Source organism: Bos grunniens, chromosome 8, assembly GCF_055505025.1.
Source record: "Bos grunniens cultivar Pamir isolate PY7600 chromosome 8, Bosgru_T2T1.0, whole genome shotgun sequence".
Taxonomy (NCBI): Eukaryota; Metazoa; Chordata; class Mammalia; order Artiodactyla; family Bovidae; genus Bos; species Bos grunniens.
Window position 1 is genome coordinate 74,105,452 of NC_141172.1, and position 16,726 is coordinate 74,122,177.

The following is a 16,726-nucleotide window of genomic DNA, read 5'->3' on the forward strand; positions in this document are numbered from 1 at the left end:
CGTGGAATAATTAGTCATTGAATTAGAGAAAGTTAAGCTGGAAGGGACCTTGGCCATCACCCATGACAGTCCTTTGGTCAACAAACAAGGCAAGAGTCTGCAACATGTAAACAGTACTTCATTTGGAATTGTGGAAATGTGGGTGACCACCACTTTCTAAATTTTTGCTTTTCAAATAAAAATACAAAAATGAGAAACCAGGAAAAAAAAAAAATGAGAAACCAGGAAAGTGATTTGCCTGAGGCCCCGTAGCAGTGTCAGGACAGAACCTGCCAAGCCCCACTGTCAATTTTTGTTCCTCTGCTTGTCCCCAGAGGATTCCACCCAGGGCTAGACCTGGGTTTGCAAAAAGATCCTTTACAATAAGAACAGAATCATGCCTCCAATGAGACTCCACAGTTTAAAACCTAAAATGATCAGCATTTTCCAGTCATCCAGGGACAGGGGAGCCTGGTGGGCTGCTGTCTATGGGGTCGCACAGAGTTGGACATGACTGAAGTGACTTAGCAGCAACAGTAGCAGTAGGTTCATTTTATAAACATCTTCTGTTGAATACCAAGGAGTCTCACTCTGTGTTGGTCTTGTTGCCGTTGTTTAGTCGCTCAATTGCCTCCGATTCTTTGTGACCTTATGGACCACAACCCACCAATCTCCTCTGTCCATGGGATTCTCCAGGCAAGAATACTGGAGTGGGTTGCTATTTCCTTCTCCAGGGGATCTTCCTGACCCAGGGATTGAAATCGGGTCTCCAGCATTAAAGGCAGATTCTTTACCGCTGAGCCACCAGGAAGCCACCTCACTCTGGCGAATGTTAAAAGTAAAATGTCAGTTGTACGCCAGTCTCTCCAAACACACCTGGTTTATGGAGTTAAACCTGCCCACTGAAGGAGGCTGTGCAAAATGGAACCTGTGTTTGATTTTCTTAACCCACAGCCCACGTAGCCCGTCCACTTGAGGAAAGAGAAACGCTGCTAATGGGTGGTAAAAGCAGTGTGAATGCTGGCCCCCGCACAGGCTCCCCGTGACAGCTTTTGTTCCCATGGTCTCTTCAATAAGTATGACTCAGTCTGCTGTTCAGGCCCCGCTTCCCCAAGCTGGGAGCTGACTTCGGCACTTGCTCTGCAGGGCCTGTCATGCATGACTCAGGGGGCATGTTGCGGCGGGGTGGTGGGACCCTGATTGAGTTACCTCCCCTCTCCCTTGCTGATCCCCTTTCTGTTCTTCTGAGCTCCAAGACCCCCACCCTTCCCATCTTTCAAAATGCTCACCCATTAATACAAATGGTGTCCCCCTACCACCCCATTTTTTAAAATATACTCTACACATATCCTGACAGTGCCAAAGCTTTTTTTCTCACTCACCTACTCATCCTCAGAATTGGTAGTCTCCAGCATAGGCAAAGTAAGCATGATACCCTGAAGGCTAAGTCAAGGTCAACATGGGTTCCTGTGAGCAAGGAAAACAAAAGACAGGAAAAGCCTTGCAACCAGCTTGCCTCATGTCAGTGCTTGTTAGAGCAAGAACACTATCCTCACCATGCAGAGGGGACGTGTCATCAGGGCCAGCCCACACTTGTGGACTTGTTTTGGCTCTAAGAGTCAAGAGAGGAACTTAAATTGGGAGGCATGTGATTTTGAACCCAAGGGGATGGCATGGTGTCCTGGCACTTTCTGTCTCGAGAGCAGCAAGAAGCATTGAAGGAGAAGCGTGTCTCCTTCCCCTGAGACAGAGGAGGCCACGCCCCCTCAAGGAGACACAAGGCAGAGAACTACATGCTCACAGGACTGCCTGTCTAGTCTCAGGCTTGAAGGGGATTCATTCCAGAATCCTACGCCAAAAGAGATCCAAAAAGTCTAGAGCACAAAGTTGCCGTTAGCTCTTCATGGCTGGGGTTGTTCCTGTTGGAGGTTTGTTCTATCAGATGTTCAAGATGAAGGCAGTGGCTCGGATAAAGAGCTACCAGGCCAAGCCAGTGAGTCACCCTTAATTTGGGGATGGGCTGCCTGTCCCCAAAGTCTATTGTTTACTAGGACAATTCAGAGACAGTGTCCATTGCTTTCTAATCCATTGTCAAGTTTTCTCTCCCTCCTTTCTTTTCATGGGATTTGCTCAGTCATGTCAGACTCTTTGTGACCCCATGGACTGTAGCCTACCAGGTTCCTCCATCCATGGGATTCTCCAGGCAAGAATACTGGAGTGGGTTGCCATTTCCTTCTCCAGGAGATCTTCCCGACCCAGGGATTGAACCCAGGTCTCCTGCATTGTAGGCAGACGCTTTACCGTCTGAGCTACCAGGGAAGTCTAAGGAAGGAAGGGCCCAGCTTGGACTAATTGTACGTGTTGACCTATGAATTGTTCTTGTTGCTGTTTAGTCGCTCAGTCTTGTCTGACTCTTGGAGACTCCATGGACTCTCCTCTGTTCATGGATTTTCCATGCAGGAATACTGGAGTGGGTTGCCATTTCCTTCTCCAGGGAGTCTTCTGGACCCAGGGCTCAAACCAGTGTCTCTTGCATCTCTTACATTGGCAGGCAGATTCTTTACCACTGTGGCCACCTGGGAAGCCCTGTGAGTATGAATAAGCAAAGTCCCTAGTGCATTCATTCACACATTCACAACCTCTCTCTCTCTCTCTCTCACACACACACACACACACACACACACACACACACATGCACTCATGCTTTGGTTACCACAACACAATCTCCATGTGTACCCTGTAATGGCAGTTTACATCAAGATCAAAGCTTAAGTAAAAGAGGCACTTTGGTCACAGGATTGTTCTAAGGTGATGCTGCTTTGAAGGTATGATCTCCCACTATTCATCTGCTTGAGGATGACTAGCCTTCAAGTGCCTACTCATGAAATATCATCAGTCACATAGACCTTCAAAGTGTGGCCTTGGAATAAGTTTCCCAAATAGGAGCAAGAAGCATCCACAGAAAAGAACCTGCTGTTGAGGATAGAGCAAGAAAAAGAAGGCATCCCACACCTGTCATCGCCACAGTCAATAGCCTTGTAGATGTAGATGACACAAACCGCAAAGATGCTGGTCCAAAGACAGGATTTGCAGGATCACATATCCAAACTAAGGGAAGATTCAGGAAGCAACTGAACTCAAGGTCAACTCAAACTAGGCATTTAGACATGGCCAGGGACTCCTGGCTCTGCCCGTCTGCCTCTCTGGCTCTCATTGCATGTTGGCTTCATTCTTTCAGAACAACTTCTCCAAAAGCCAGGGGCATTGCCACTAACTGTGTCGAGTTTTCATCCACAACCTTCTCACCCACAAGGGAAATCCTCACTCCCTAAGCCAAAGTTTGAAAAATGCCAAAGAAAACTGATTGGTCTGGCTAAGGTCATGTGTCCATTTCTGGGCCATTGACTCATTTGAAAAGACCCTGATGCTGGGAAAGATTGAAGGCAGGGGGAGAAGGGGGATGACAGAGGATGAAATGGTTGGATGGCATTACTGACTCAATGGCCATGAGTTTGGGTAAACTCTGGGAGTTGGTGATAGACAGGGAGGCCTGGCATGCTGCAGTCCATGGGGTCGCAAAGAGTCGGACACAACTGAGCGACTGAACTGAACTGAACTGAACCTCCTGGCCAACAGGGTGGGTGCCATTTTGCCCTAGCGAGGGTGTCCTGCATCCTATCTGTGGTCCAGACAGGAGAAGGAGATGGTCTCCCATGATGGCCAGCCTCCACTAGAACCAGCTGGTTGCCATGGAAGGAGGACTAGCTCCCCACAAAGAAAACTAGGGAAATTCTGAAGAAGGGGAAGGAGGTATTGAAGGCAGACAAAACAATGGAGGTCCCCCTGCAGTAGTCTTGCCAACTTTGATCATACAACAAAGTTACATCTGCTGGCAGGTGTGTGTGTCTGTTGGGAAGATAATTCAATTTGAGGAATGGAGGGAAATGGTGACATCTAAAGTGCTTGGGAATTGACGATGTAGAATTATGTTACAGCCAAGGATTAAATACAGCTTTGCAGAAAGGACGGGTTGTAAGGTCATAAATTATATGTCCATAAATCATTTACATACTGTTGAACTGCTTGACAACAGTTATTATATGAAGGAGGAGATGACTGAGTTTGACTTCCTGGTCATGCAGCCAAGCTTGTAGGATTTCCCAGACCAAGTCACCTGCTCACTGGTCTTTCTTCCCTGGACTTGAAGACAATGTCACTAATAGTGGTGACACTAAAAGTGATTTTTAGTGGAATCACTAAAAGTGATTTTCTTTCATATTTATTTATTTGGCCACACCATGCAGTACTTGGAAATTCTCCATCCAGGGATCGAACCCATGCCCCCTGCAGTGAAAGCCCAGAGTCTTAACCACTGGATCATCAAGGAAGTCCCATCCTCGATTTTCAAGAATGACATTTTTATTGTACTATGTCTGAAATTTTAAAACCAAGGTGCCCTTTTGTCACGAGTGAACGTTGTTTTTAGAGTAAATGACTATTTTCAATTCTGCCTCTTCAGTCTCTAGACTACACTTTGCTCTTGTTCAAAAGGAGTCTTAATGCTTTAATACTGTGTATCTGGTGTATAATCAGAACCTCCCAAAGATGCCCAGGTCCTAATCTGAAAACCTGTGAATGTGTTGATTTACAGAACAAAGGAGACTCTGCAAATGTGATTAGGTTAAGGACCTTGTGATGGGCAAATGATCCTAGGTTACCTGGTTGCCTGTCACATGGGGTCTTATAAGAGGGTGACAGGAGGGTCTGGGTCAAAGAAGGTGATGTGATGTCAGAAGTATGGCTCACATGGAGAGTGATAAAGATGTTATTCTGCTGGCTTTAAAGATGGAGGTAGGGACCAGCGAGCTAACAAACAGTTTCTAGAAGCTGGAAAAGAGAGGGAAAGAGTTTCTGAAGGAATGCAGCCCTGTGTATCTGTGTCTATGCTCATTCATTAAGTTGTGTCTGATTCTTAGCAACCGTTCCTCTGGCCATGGGATTCTCCAGGCAAGAATACTGGAGCGGGTTGCTATTTCCTTCTTCCTTCTTCAGGGGATCTTCCTTACCCAGGGATCATACCCACATCTCTGCATTGGCAGGCAGATTCTGTACCCCTGAGCCACCTGGGTGGCCCACACAATCCAAAACTACTCAGTAAAAAGAAAGAAGGGACTGTTGATAAACACAACAACCTGAATGAATCTTGAGGGCATTATACATAGTGAAAAAAAGAGTCAATGCCAAAAGATTCCTGTATGATCCCAATATGTAACATTCTTACAAGACAAAACTGTAGAGATAGAGAACAAAGCAATAGTTGCCGAAATGAAGGGTAACACAAGTGAGTTCTTTCATGGTGCTGGAACAGTTCTGCATTTTGATTGGGGAGATAGTTACACAATCATACGCATGGGATAAGAGTGCATAGGACTACACACACAGAGACACACACAAATCCCTGTGGAAAATGGTGAAAATGGAATTAGGTCTATTGTCCACTCACAGCAGTAAACCGATGTCAGTTTCCTGGTTTAGATATTTCAGCATCACAGGAAGATGGATCAAGGGTACTTGGACTCTGTACTACTTTTGCAACTTCCTTTGAGTCTACAATTATTTCAAAATAAGAAATTTTTTAAAAGCTACCAACTAAAATTCATCTGTCTCATGATATTTCTTTTGTCCCCAAGAACTTCCTCACCACTCAAATAGTTCTGGGTCCATTTCCATTATTGTTTAAACACCTCATGGTTCCCCCATCACTTTTAGACATCTGCTCAGGATGGGGAGATGATGCTAGTAACTGACAGCAGAGAATAGAAAACTCACCTCCTCCCAGATCTCTAGTGCTGTGCAACACTCCATGCCTGCCTTCTCCCTCAACAACCACCGGGAGCATCATTTCCTGGTATATAGTGAGATTGGCTGTGTTTATGAGACACACTGGACATGTGAGAGCCTGGCTTTCTTCTGTTTCCTCTGCCAACTCTGGATGAGGGAGGGGAAATGTCCAGTAAACAGAATGGAGAAAGGAGAAGCCTTTGTTGTGGGGGGAGATCTGGGGGAAGGGAAGAGACAGATGGTTAAGATTAAGATGGGTAAAATAGGTGCTTTAACTTAATAGAAAAAAAGCACAGACTTGGAGTATTATCTGAATTCATCTATTTATTCAGCAAACATCTTTATCTGTTCAAACTGCTGTAACAAAAGAACCATAGACTAGGTGGCTTAAACATCAAACATCTATTTCTCACAGTTCTGGAGGCTGGGAAGTCTGAGAATAGGGTGTCTGCAGTCTGGTTAGAACCTGCTTGCTGTTCGCAGTTGTCTTCTCCCTGTGTCCTCACGTGGTGGTGGAATAGTAGTAATTCCTCTAATATCTCTATTATAAGGATGCTAAACCCATTACTGGGGCTCTACCCTCATGACCTAATCACCTCCTAGAGGACTTGGCTTCTAATTCCATCACTTTGGGCATCTGCACAGTTCTGTAGAGCTCAGACCAAATGAAGTATGGAAGGTGAAAATTCTTTATGTATTCCTGTTCATTTTTGCTTTATATTTTTATTTCATTGTGTTTTGATATGTTCATTATTATATCTTCTTGGTAAATTGTTTTCTTTTAAAAATCATTCTTTATCATAATCATATTTTTATTTTTTTCTTCAAATCCAGCTAGTTTGTTATTTTATATACTTGTATCAACTGTCTTTCATTTAGTAATGGTCCGATTTGCGGTTTTCCCCTTATCTTCAACTTTTCTAATATTTTAGTTTTATTTCTTGTAAAATACATAGAACTGGTTTTTTAAAAATTGAATCCAAAGGTTTTTCTCTTTTAACAGGCAATTTAAGATTTTTTTTTTAATTTATTAAGACTTCTAATATATTCAGTATGTTTCTACTATATTATTGTATATTTGGAAATCCATTTCCCCTTTGTTTTTTTCCTGGCTTATTGTCTTTCACTGGATTGACTGTGTTTCTTTAATTTCCTCCTCTTTTACCCTCCTACTTTAGAAGTTATACATTACAGTTCTATTATTTTAGTGACTTACCTCATATTTAACACGTTACTTGATTTGAAAAGTCTGTTGCTGCTGCTGCTGCTGCTAAGCCGCTTCTAACCCTGTGGGACCCCATAGATGGCAGCCCACCAGGCTCCCCCGTCCCTGGGATTCTCCAGGCAAGAACACTGGAGTGGGTTGCCATGTCCTTCTCCAATGCATGAAAGTGAAAAAGTGAAAGTGAAGTCACTCAGTCGTGTCCAACTCTTAGCGACCCCATGGACTGCAGCCTACCAGGCTCCTCCGTCCATGGGATTTTCTGATTTGAAAGTTTAGCATTAGCCAACATCTTTGTCCTCCTCCCCAAAGTGGAAGATAGGACACCTCAGCTCCAATCTTTGACTGTCCATCTTCCAAGCTATTACAGACAAGCATTTTAATGTCACCTTGTTTTTAAAATTCTCCCTCCCAAATTTAGCCTAGTATTAAAAGAATTATCATCTTCGATTTCTCATATCTTTCCCCTGCCCACTCTCACATTTACATATTTGAAATAGACTCTTTATGGTCCTGGAATTATTCTGTTAACCCCAGGTCTTGCTTTTCTTTTTTTATATATATATAAATATATTTATTTTAATTGGAGGCTAATTACTTTACAATATTGTATTGGCTTTGCCATACATCAACATGAATCCGCCACAGGTGTACACGCGTTCCCCATCCTGAATCCCCCTCCCACCTCCCTCCCCATACCATCCCTCTGTGTCATCCCAGTGCACCAGCCCCGAGATCCTGTATCATGCATCGAATCTGGACTGGCGATTCGTTTCACATATGATATTACACATGTTTCAATGCCATTCTCCCAAATCATCCCACCCTCACCCTCTCCCACAGAGTCCAAAAGACTATTCTATACATCTGTGTCTCTTTTGCTGTCTCGCATACAGGGTTATTGTTATCATCTTTTAAATTCCATATATATGCGTTAGTACACTGTATTGGTGTTTTTCTTTCTGGCTTACTTCACTCTGTATAATAGACTCCAGTTTCATCCACCTCATTAGAACTGATTCAAATGTATTCTTTTTTATGGCTGAGTAATACTCCATTGTGTATATGTACCACAGCTTTCTTATCCATTCATCTGCTGATGGACATCTAGGTTGCTTCCATGTCCTGGCTATTATGAACAGTGCTGTAATGAACATTGGGGTACATGTGTCTCTTTCAATTCTGGTTTCCTCGGTGTGTATGCCCAGCAATAGGATTGCTGGGTCATATGGCAGTTCTATTTCCAGTTTTTTAAGGAATCTCCACACTGTTCTCCATAGTGGCTGTACTAGTTTGCATTCCCACCAACAGTGTAAGAGGGTTCCCTTTTCTCCACACCCTCTCCAGCATTTATTGCTTGTAGACTTGGATAGCAGCCATTCTGACTGGTGTGAAATGGTACCTCATTGTGGTTTTGATTTGCATTTCTCTGATAATGAGTGATGTTGAGCATCTTTTCATGTGTTTGTTAGCCATCTGTATGTCTTCTTTGGAGAAATGTCTGTTTAGTTCCTTGGCCGGGTCTTGCTTTTCAAATCTATGATTTTTGTCTGCTGAGCCTTCTCCACAGGTGGCTTGTTAATCTGCATGGTTTGTAATTTTGAATTGTGTGTTTGTATATGTGAAGGGTGGGGATTCCCACTTCATTTCTGATTGAATTCTTCCCCCTCAGCAAAGAGTTTTGTTTTTTCCTCTGCCAGAATCACTTGTCACCATTTCTGCATTTGTTTTCATTGATTTATTTTTAGTCGTGCCGCCACCATGGCATGTAGGATCTTAGTTCTTCGACTAGGGATCAAACCCGCAGCCCCAGCAGTGAAAGTGAGGGATCCTAACTGCTCGACCACCAGGGAAGTTCTTGAATTTGTTTGTTTTAATTACTTGTATTAGAATTCTTGGTGTACATTGCTAGAATGGCACAGGCTTTGGTTTCTAAGAAAAAAGTCTTTCTTTCTTTTTTTAATCGGGCCCCAGACAGAGGTCAAGCTTTCTCACCTCTCTGGGCTGGTAAACGGTGTTCCCAGGGCCCATCTCTATTTATTCTCTGTGCTCCACCCCTGCCTTGAAAGGATTTGGACCCAGAAGTCACCCTCTGTGTGTGTTCATCCCCAGGACCTGGGGTCTCCACAGTGTCAGCCCCCACTCATCTACTCTGGCTGTGAGTCCTTCCATTTGTGATACCTAAGAATCGCCTCTCGACGTTGGCTGTGATAAGATTTTTCTGTTATATTCTGTCCGGCATTTTTGCATATTTGGAGCAGGGCGGGCCAGATCTATACTAGATCAGTCTCACTATGACTGTAAATCAGCCGATCTCACGTTCTTAACCCTGATGGAAGCCCACTTTCATTCTTTTCAGTGAGTAAACGTCACTGAGCCAATGAGATCAGAGGGCTACGGTGCAGACTGAAGATCTGCCCTGCCCTCCCAGAAGGTGACACCCAGAGAAGGAGAAAGCCTTGAATCAGGTAGCCTGAGGAATAAGTGTAAATTTGCAACCTTAGCTAAGGAAAGGCATGTTATTGTGTCCCAACTGAGGCCTGATTCAGCCAGCAGTCAGGAGAGAAGCAGCCCAAATGTCACAAAGGCTGGAGGACCAGGCACCCGATGTGATCCAACCCTACAGGTGTGGGAATGGGTGACAGGGGCAGGATTTCCCCTGGCACGATGCCCTAAAATACTGCAAAATACCCTCACAGATGATGCCATATATGCGGTGAACAAAAAAAGAAAAAGGATGTGAAAGACTTGTCTGTGGAACACTGCACCTGGTATACTTTGACTGGCAGGATGGAGGGGAAAAAAAAGACCGAACTGTGTTTCTTTTGTCTTATGGGTCTAGGACTGGGGATTTCTTCTCCTTCCAGATGATGACCACAAGAAAGGGTCCTCGATTATTCTCCAAGTACAACATTTTGGTTATTCAAATAGCCCGGGGGGTGATGAAGGATGGGTGCCTGCATGCGTGCTAAGTCGCTTCAGTCGTGTCTGACTCTTTGGGACCCTATGTACTGTAACCCACCAGGCTTCTCTGTCCAGGAGATTCTCCAGGCAAGAATACTAGAGTGGGTTCCCATGCCCTCCTCCAGGGGATCTTCCTGACCTAGAGATCGAACCTATCTCTCTTACATCTCCTGCATTGGCGGTCAAGTTCTTTACCACTAGTGCCACCTGGGAAACCCGAAAGATAGGTGGGGAGGATGTTTTACAGGAAAGAGCCATGGGAGAACCACAGCCCAGCTCTTTCTCCAACTTCCTGATGGGACTACGGTCAGGGGCACCTGGCACCAGGCCCCTTCTCTGTAAGGTGAAGAGAGCTCTGGGTCTGGAAGGACCCTTCTACATCTAATGTTCAAGGTGCCTCCCCAGGGGAAATGGGGTGCTGGGGAGGCCCAGCCACCCTGCTCCCCCAGGGTCCCCAGTGAACTACCCCTATTCATGGGGCTATGGAGCAGCCTCCCAGCTCACCTCCGCAACACCCCCCCCCCACTTCCTGTCACTGGTGACCCGGTGATCCAACACCCTCCCTTAGTAATTCTTCTCGTCTTCAAATCCATCTTGGCAGCCAGCTCAGCCCTTTTGTGCCAAGAAAACACAGTGTCTGAGTCATGAGTGTGAGTGTGCACCTTCTCGGTGTTTACCAACCTACCCACGTCAGGTGGTGGGGAGCCCGGGCCTGGTCTCCCTTCGGAACTTCCATTTATGGACACAGACTGCTGACCAACCCTTTGCAGGCCTGTACTAATCCAGGGCTGGCCTCAAGCCTTCTCCCTCCTCCAGTTTTGCTGACCCAGTTTATAAGCCTGCAGGCAGGGCAGATGGAGTTGAAAAGTCAGAGCCTGCAGCAGTCAGGAGCCCCAGCTTCCCAGGGCCTCATTCCCCTCCCCTTTCCCCCACCCCGAGCTCCTCTGGGCCAACCAGTTCTTCCCTTTCCACTTCCGGGGCGTGATTCTCCCAGAGGCTCCCTCTCAGCATGGCAGGTATGTGTCATTTCCTTATTGCTCTGAGACCCAGGCTTTGAGCGTGTCCCACCCCCGCTACCTCCGAGACCCCTCTGATCTGATTGAACAAGACTGAAAGGGTTGGACCTTCAAGCCCACTGCAGCATCCTGGTAGGGATTTATTTTTGGAGTGAATTTATCTATCACCTATGGGAGAGGCGGTCTGTGTTTTCCACTGGGAAGTGTTTGGGAAAAGCAGGGGCCTGGGACAGTGGGCTTCATCTTGTTCTCTGCCACCCCACCCCCACCTCCATCCCCACACCCTCCCCACCAGTCCCCAGAACTGTTCCACTTTCTCCTCACCTTCCCACCAGTGATGCATCCTTTGGTCTTGTGGGCAACCCTGATGCGGCAGCCTGCCACTCCCTGGGAAGGCCAGCGGAGTGATGCTAGGCGCTGTGACTGGGCAGGAAGGATCCAGCCTCAGAAGTCCATCCCCGGCCTTCCTGGTTAGAGCAGGATGGGAGAGACCAGCAAGCAGGCAAAGAGCCATTCCTGTGTGAAAACTGGAACTGCTGGGTGGAAATGAGGTTCCATCATTCGGGCATGGCACCGCTCTGTAGGCACTGTCCCACCTCTCTGTGACCTGTGATGCCTGTGATGCCCACGCGGCCAGAGTTCAGCCAGGAATCCTTGTGATGTGGGCTCCAGAGGCAGGTCTTCTGAGGAGAGCAGCCATCCTGCTGCTCACAGTGGGAAGTGGGGAAAAGGGCAGGGTCCCATTGACCTCAGGGAAGTCTCCCTGTTGGCAGAGGGACCAGTATTGGGCCAGCACAGTCTAGGAGGCCATGGTACTTCTGTGGTCTCGGACCCAGTTCTGAGGGCCCCATCTCCATATAATGGTACAAAGCTTGCTGGAAGGATCTAGGGAGATGAAGGAGCTGAAGGTCGTGTCTCACGAGAAATGTCTGAAGGACTGGTGAACCCCTGGAGGAGCAGGTGAGCTGCTCTCTGCTACCAAAAGGCTGTTCCATGAAAGTGAGATGCACTTTGTCAAGTGGAGGTCTGGGAGACAGACTCAGAAAGTTACAGAACAGTGTATCTGGGCTGACTGGAAACAAACGCCTGCCTATAATGAGAGCTTTGAATAGTGTGAACAGACTGCTCACAGTTTGAGATAGTGAGCTTCTTATTGCTAGAGGAATTCAAGCAGAAGTTGGCCAAGACGGAGCTTCTGCAACTGGGCTAAAGCTCAGGCTGCAGGATTGTTCCACTCTCACCTCCAGGAGTCTCTGATAGGGTCTGGCTCTGCCTGTCTTCCAAACCCACAACACTCTTGCAGCAAATCTCCATCTTTCTCATCATCGGAATCCTCCCCTGAGCGAGACAGAGGCCCATAGTCTGGCCTGTGCTCTGGCCTGGGGTGGCACTAGTGGTAAAGAACTGCCTGCCAATGCAGAAGACACAAGAGACATAGGTTTGATTCCTGAGTTGGGAAGATCCCCAGAAGGAGGGCATGGCAACCCACTCCAGTATTCTTACCTGGAGAATCCCATGGACAGAGGAGCCTGGCAGGCTACAGTCATAGGGTCACCAATAGTCGGACATGACTAAAGCAACTTAACACACACACCAGCCTGGGGTGGGCTGGGTGACAGCTCTTGGCAGAGCCCCCAGAAAAGTCTGCCATGTGTTGAGCCAGTCCAGTCACCAAGCGTTTCTGTGACACATGTCTGTGAATTCTTACTGGTCATCTCACCCACCCACCAGTCCTGTGGGTCAAGATTACTCTCCCTCAGGCTGCAGATGAGGAAGTAAGGAGATATCCAGGCCACTGCAGAGCTAAGATTAGGCCCAGAGCCTGGCCTGCTCTTTCTGACGCTGTTCATGGGGCGCCTGCATGCTGTACATCCTACACGCAACCTCAAGTCAAATCCTTAAGGCAAGTCCGAAACATCTGTGTTATCAACTCATTGCACAGAGGAGGAAACCGAGGCTCAGAATAGATGGAACTGTGCCTGGGACACAGCTAGTAAGGGACAGAGCTGTGCTGCTAGCATATCCACCAGGAGCTGTAGGGACATCCCGTGGACTTGCCGGAGGGAGCCTCAGGCAGCTACCTGCATGTACTCCAGGGTTCAGGACCGAGCAGTTCAATTCCATACTCCTGAAGGTGTGACCTTCTCCATAGATTCCAGGCCCTGTGCTAAATACAACAGGGGTGGGGGGAGGAAGAGTATAAGGTACTATTTCTAGCTTATGAGAAAGCTGTGGTCCCAAAAATGAACATTGTGTGTTCACAATAAGCCAGGTGCACCTCACTGGGCCTAAGAGGTCAGCGTATTGAAGGACAGGAGGAAAAGCTTCATAACAGAGATGGAATTTGAAATGGACTTTGTCAGCAGGAGCCTTGGGTGACAGAATTGGGCCTGTGAAGTCTTGAGCTGTTGTTAAGCAAGCATGCCTGACCCTCATATTTCCTCTACCCACTCTTGGGTGGCCCCAGCCCCCAACAGAACTGTTCAACCCAAGCTTCTCCTCCTCTGACTTGACAAAGAGCCTCACCAGGCTGCCAGCAACTGGAGGTTGTAGTAGGCAACACCAGGGCCTCTTCCAAACCACTACTGATGCCTGCAGCTTCTCTGCGGACACCTCCCTTTGTCCATCCCTTACTGCTACCTCCTATCCTAGCCGAGACTCCCGTGCTTCTTGCGTAAATCAACCTATCAGGCTCCAGAGTCTTTCCCTGCAAATCCACCTTACGCATAGTTGGGCGTAGAATCACCTTTATAAACCTTGGCACTTGGACTGAATCCATAGCAAGACTTCCCTTTGCTGTGGTTTTGCCCACATTTATTCTGGGCTTTGCTGACAACCTTACCTGCCCATCTCCTTTGTTTTACAAACTTTGATTACAAACCTCACCACTCCCGCCTCCCAATGCCGCGCCTCCTCAGGTGAAGTTAACTCCTGTTTCCTTGCTCGAGGGTATAACTGGATCTATGCTCCTCTGCCAGCACATAGGACACTTTGCCACGTGGAGTTAATCTATGGACACGCCTGCCTGTCTGCCTAGCTTGGCTCTAAGTTCCTACATGGCGAGTCATTTGCCTTTGTCGTCCCTCTTCTGTCAGCCCGCTCATGGATTTGATTGTAATCACAGGGCCTGAGGTCCAGCCTCAGACTGAAGGGATGCAGATGGAGACCCTGGGAAAGCAGCTGTACACAGGGCTTGACCTTGGCAGAGCGCCATACACACTTTCTATGGGAAAAGAAACAAGTTAGCAAGAACAGGGACCTGCCATTGCCGTGGCTGTTCTCCTCCACTTTGTGACAAAGTCCTGTATGTTTCCTTGAGAGATGTGTGATATACTGTGAAGGAAGTGGGAGCCAGATCTGCAGCTTCCAAGCTCCATGACCCTGGGAAAATCATTTAACCTCTCTATTCCCCGCAAGTAACATGGCAGGAGAATAATACTATTGACCTCTTTGCTTCATTTTGAGAATTAAGTTAATATTTATGTCACTGGTGTATTAAAAATACCCGATATATGTTATTATTTTAAGGTTATTATATTAACCTTATAACTATAGTTGTGTTCATGCATGTGTGTGCTAAGTCGCTTCAGTGGTGTCTGACTCTGTGTGACCCTATGGACCATAGCCCACCAGGCTCCTCTGTTCATGGGATTCTCCAGGCAAGAATACTGGAGTGGGTTGCCATGCCCTCCTCCAGGGCATCTTCCTGACCCAGAGATCGAACCTGTATCTCTATGTCTCCTGCATTTGCAGGTGGGTTCTTTACCACTAGCACCACCTGGGAATACTATAACCCAAATAATGTAATAATAATATATTACTAATAACCTGGCCCCCTCTCAGCAAGCAAGAGGCACATATCTGAGAACCAGAGATCCTGAAGGGGGCCCAAGTGATGGGTACTGTTGAGGATAGTTGTTGGAAATGTACCTTCCTGACCACAAAACAGACTCTGGGAGGGTTCAGATGTGAGGTAAGGTCATGAGGGGCTGCAGACTGGGCGGTCCTGAGAGAAGGACTCAGAACACTCATCAGATCTCATGTTATAATGTTTCCCATTGGCGTTACCCCAGAAATACAAGACCTCCAGCCAGAAGTCCTACCAGCACCCTCTCCTTTGCTCAGCCTCTTTCTCAAATAGGACAGTAACCCACCTGACATTCCACTTCCTGTGCTCAACAGGAAATCTGAAACCCAACAGGCAAATCAGGCTAGGGACTTGAGTCTCAGGGAAAGCAAGCACATTCTAGAAAATCTTAGGGGACTCCAGAATTAGTTCAACCTCCCTGAGGACAGGTACCCCCTGGGCACTCCCATCTCCTCAATCCCTCCATCTGATGTGATCTGAATATGTGACCCCACCCCACCCTGCCACTACACACAAATCCATGTGTTCAAGTCTGTAACCCCCTCAGGTGATGATCTTAGGAGGTGGGGCCTTTGGGAGGTGATGAGGTCATGAGGGTGGAGCCCTCATGAACAGGATTAGTGCCCTTATAAATGAGACCCCCTCCTAGTTTCCTTAGCCTCTTTTCCCATGTGAGAACAGAGTGAGAAGCCTGTCAGCCCACCCAGAAGAGGACACTGTCACCCTGATCTCAGACTTGCCAGCCTCCACCTGACTGCTCAGCCACCCTACCATGTCCCTGTAGGCTTCAGACTTATTTGAGACTTTGGACTAATTCCCACCCCTCCCTCTTGTGGTGCTGTAGATTTTCCAATAACCCAGTTTGTTTCCCATGTAAACGGCACAGTCTGTCCAGGCAAAACCAGCTTCTAAAGATGTGGGTGCCTCATTCAGTGCAGGAGGTCTTTCAGCTGCCCAATCAGCATCTGCCTTGAATGGTGCAGAGTCTGTCCCAGACCAAGATCAGAGTGGCATCAGGGGAGGGTAGAGACCTGCAGCCTCTTCCTTGTACCCCTTGCTACCTAACCTTCCCCTCCCTGCTTCCCCCCCACCCCCCCACCCCCCGCCAGGGACGTACCGCCTGAGCAGAGCTCCTGTGCTCGTCTGGTCAGACTGCACAGTATGCAAATTGCTCACGACAGAGCCTCTATCCCCCAGGGAGGCAGTAGAACAGACTCCACGAGAGAACAGCTCAGGGCTCCAGCTCATGTTTTTCTGGGGTGTTTGTGCTTACGGGTCAGTGTGTGGGGGCTGTAGGGTGGGAGTGGGGTGGGTGCTGGGCAGAGGGGAGTGATAAGCAGCAAGGGAAGTGGAGGAGAGAAGGTGGGAAGGGAGAGGGTGAGAGACTATTCTCTGGCTTACCTGGCATTCGAATCTTCAATTTCAAAAAGTAAAAGTTCCCTGATGATGGGGCCTCTCGGGTTCTAGAGAAGTCTGAACTACTTCCAATTTTGGAAGCTCTCTGCATTAAAAAAGCACAACTATCAAAGAAGGGCAACGGATATCATGATGTGGTTTAAATGTTTACTTTCATCAACTAATAGTTTTACATACAAGACACACACACACAGATACATGGTGACTTTGTGAATAGACTCACTGAGAAATCATGACAGAGGCCCTTTGTCCTGTGAAGCCTGAGCCAGTGGCCCTATTGGCTTTGGGGCAGCCCAGTCCTCCCTGAGGGACCATCTTGGGGGCACTGGGGGTGCAGAAGGAGACCTTGCATTCTGGGCAGTTAATAGAAAGGTCCAGAGCCAGGGACCAGGAAGGCCCCATGAATCAAGATTCAGTGGA

The 16,726-nt window shown here is 47.3% G+C and overlaps 1 protein-coding gene across 4 annotated transcripts in view; it reads left to right on the top strand.

The window, feature by feature from the left end:
• PTK2B (protein tyrosine kinase 2 beta) overlaps positions 1 to 16,726 on the top strand; it is a 141,879-nt gene that overhangs the window by 29,090 nt on the left and 96,063 nt on the right. The window contains exon 1 of one of the 4 annotated variants that reach the window (XM_086416536.1): positions 11,004 to 11,022. The exons of 2 other annotated variants lie outside the window; for them this stretch is intronic. The gene's annotated coding sequence lies outside the window, so the exon portion shown is untranslated. Of the gene's footprint in view, positions 1 to 11,003; positions 11,023 to 11,135; positions 11,155 to 16,726 lie in introns of those variants that run through there. One more of the 4 variants, XM_086416537.1, reaches the window with a different exon arrangement.